Genomic DNA, 3,074 nt, shown 5'->3' with positions numbered 1-3,074 from the left:
AGAAAGTGGAGAGGAGAGATGAGGAGAAGGGCAGGATAATAGGTGGGGACAGGAAATGGGAAGTAGGGAGAAGAAGAGGAAATGTAGAAGAGAAAGAAGAGAGAGGGAGATGGGGAGAGGGAGGAGTGAAGAGGTGTGGCAAAAGGAAGTGGGAAAGGGAGTTGGGGAGGATAAGTCACAGGGTGAGCAAACAGTTTCACACACTGTGCTTGATTATTTCCATAGAGACCATCTCATTAACTTCTCATAACCTGTGTGCTAGGTCAGGAAGCTTGCAACTCAATAAAGACGAAAGCCTTAAATTCACACAGTTAATAATATTGGATGCTCTGGTTTCTCTTCAGAACAAATAAATCTTTGGCCTTTTGCTAAAGATTTCCATGGAGAGGAACAATTATGAATTGATAATCAAATTTTTGAGGTCCTACTTAGGCAGGGCCAAGTAAATAATAATAATACTTAATAAATAAGTAATAATGATTGGATTCAACTCCAGATCTTTCTGACTGCTCCTAGTGCCTACCCCTGGGAACTGGAATTCCAGAAGGCAGTGAGTAATGCATTAAGGAGCAGGGGTCTGGAGCAATAAGATGAGGACCCCAAATATGCAGGGTATGCAAGGGCAAGTTTAAAGGGAACTAAGAAGGATGGTGCATTACCTTGCAGTTAGCAACTTCCTGAGAACTAAGCTCTGGGAGAGGGCTACCCAGGTACCACAGTCGTCAATACAAGAATGCAGCTAATGACAGCCTACAGGGAGGCAGAGTAGGAGTCACAATATATCACCCACCCTTCTCTACCACCCTTCTCCAATGACCTCCATGGAAAACTCTCATCTTCTACCAGAAAGAAGAGTATTTGATCATTTTTGACTAGTCTTGCTAACAATTTCATTGAACAGAAGGTAACAAAAGAAATGCGACAGACACTTCATTCTGAGCAGTCAAGAACAATTGATTAAACAGAAGTGTGAAGAACTTTGAAGAAAAGGATTGATTGTGTTATCTGAAAATCCAAAGGCAAGGAAGATAAGACTGGATGTAGACTTTAGGAAAACACATTTCTACTGATGCACAGAAAAGACAGAATCACATAAGAAATAGTATCAGGGGACCTAATCCAAGCTAGAAGCTCTAAAAATATACTTCTGACTATTTAATAAGAATACCGTAGGCCAAGCATGGTGGCTCACGCCTGTAATTCCAGCACTTTGGAAGGCCAAGGTGAGCAGATGGCTTGAGCCCAGGTGTTCAAGACCGGTCTGGGCAACATAGGGAGACTCTGCTTCTACTACAAAAAATACAAGAATTAGCTGGGCGTGGTGGTGCACACCTGTGGTCTCAGCCACTTGGGAAGCTGAGGTGGAAGGATCTCTTGAGCCCGGGAGGTAGAGGCTGCATTGAGCCGTGATCGTGCCACTGCACTCCAGCCTGGGCCACAGAACGAGACCTTGACTCAAAAAAAATTGTTGTAATATCTTAAAACTAGAGAAATAATTTAATAAATTTTTGCTGTGAGCTCAGGTGTTTAAAAGGATAAGAAATAACCATGACAACCTTTTCCACTTCACTTGTACTCCAGGGAAGGTTTCAAGCATCCTGAACAAGGTGAAATTCTCACATACTTGAGGTCAAAGCTCTGGGCAGGAGGGCTATGGGCTCTGTTGATTCTTTCCTCTGGCTCCCAGCAGAGTGCCACAGGTATAGGTTGAGAAATCCCCATCAGAGCTTGGAGGGGTCCAGGAGAAAGAAATGGAAGGTGGCTGCTCAATGATCACAGGCATCCAGTCCTTCAGTCAATGAAAAGGGAGCTCTTGACGTTTCTACACAATCCATCCCAAGTTCCCAATACAGGTGGGCAATTAGGGATGCAGAATATGCCAGGAATAGCAGCATGCATTTATCATCCAGGGTCCTGCCAGGAAACAGATGGCAACCTCACATGGGGTAAGTGAGAAAGGTTTAATGAAGAACTCTCTATAAGGGCAAGGGCAAGGTTAAAGGAAACTAAAAAGGAATGATGCATTACCTTGGAGTTAGCAACTTCCTGAGAACTAAGTTCTGGGAGAGGGCTACCCAGGCACCATAGCCATCAATACAAGAATGCAGCTAATGACAGCCTACAGGGAGGCAAGGTAGGAGTCATAATATATCACCCACCCTTCTCTATCGCCCTCCTCCAAAGCCCTGCGTGAGCTGCACATTGCCAGAGGGCAAATGAGCCCTGATGTGGTCCACGGAGCAAGGCAGACAAGGTTGGAGAGTAGACCAGACGGGCAAACAGAGAGTAGCCACCACAATCGTTCTAAAATTATAAGGATATGCAAGGACTTAGCTACAAGGATATTCATCACAGCATTATTTGTAAAAGCAAATATATGAAAATGACCTAAATGTTTGATAGGGAGAAAAAAATGATGTGATGCCTACATGAGGGCAGAGACTGTCTTACATATTTTTATATATAAACTGCAGCAATTAGAATAATGCTTTGCATAGAAAATATTCACTAAATATTAAAAATGCTAGTGTGGGCCGGGTGCAGTGGCTCACACCTGTAATCTCAGAAGTTTGGGAGGCTGAGGTGGGTGAATCACTTGAGCCCACCATGGAGGCACATGCCTGTAGTCCCAGCTACTCAGCTACTTAGGAGGCTGAGATGGGAGGATTGCTTAAGCCCAGGAGGTCAAAGCTGAAGACAGCTGTGATTGCACCACTCCACTGCACTCTAGCCTGGGTGACAGAGCTAGTGTGGAGGTACATTTACTGACATGAAAAGATGTTCATGATTCAGTTAAACAAGAAATAGGTCACAAAATTATGTGGTAATGATCTTATTTTATTTGATAGCTGGCTACATAGAGAATACAGATTTGGAAAAGCATACATGGAGATGGTTAAAGTGAGGAATGATGCTCAGAGGGAGACTGTTTTGTTTGGGTTTGGTTTTGTGCTTCAGTTTCTGATTTCTCTGTAGCGAATACAATTTGTTTTTGTAGTAAGAAAAATCCATCTTTTTTTCTATTTTACTTATAAAACAGTGTTGGTTTTCCTGGTATTTTCCTTTCCCTTCCC

The 3,074-nt window shown here is 43.2% G+C and overlaps 1 non-coding gene across 1 annotated transcript; it reads left to right on the top strand.

The window, feature by feature from the left end:
• Nucleotides 1-324: 324 nt before the first annotated feature.
• LOC116556834 lies at nt 325-439 on the top strand. Its single transcript, XR_004271183.1, has one exon. It is a non-coding gene; the product is annotated as a U5 spliceosomal RNA (small nuclear RNA).
• The last annotated feature ends 2,635 nt before the right edge of the window (nt 440-3,074 follow it).

Source organism: Sapajus apella, unplaced genomic scaffold (assembly GCF_009761245.1).
Source record: "Sapajus apella isolate SASKATOON/1434 unplaced genomic scaffold, GSC_monkey_1.0 scaffold17, whole genome shotgun sequence".
NCBI lineage: Eukaryota > Metazoa > Chordata > Mammalia > Primates > Cebidae > Sapajus > Sapajus apella.
The sequence above is the reverse complement of the archived record's forward strand: the minus strand, read 5'-3'. Positions and strand labels throughout refer to the sequence as shown.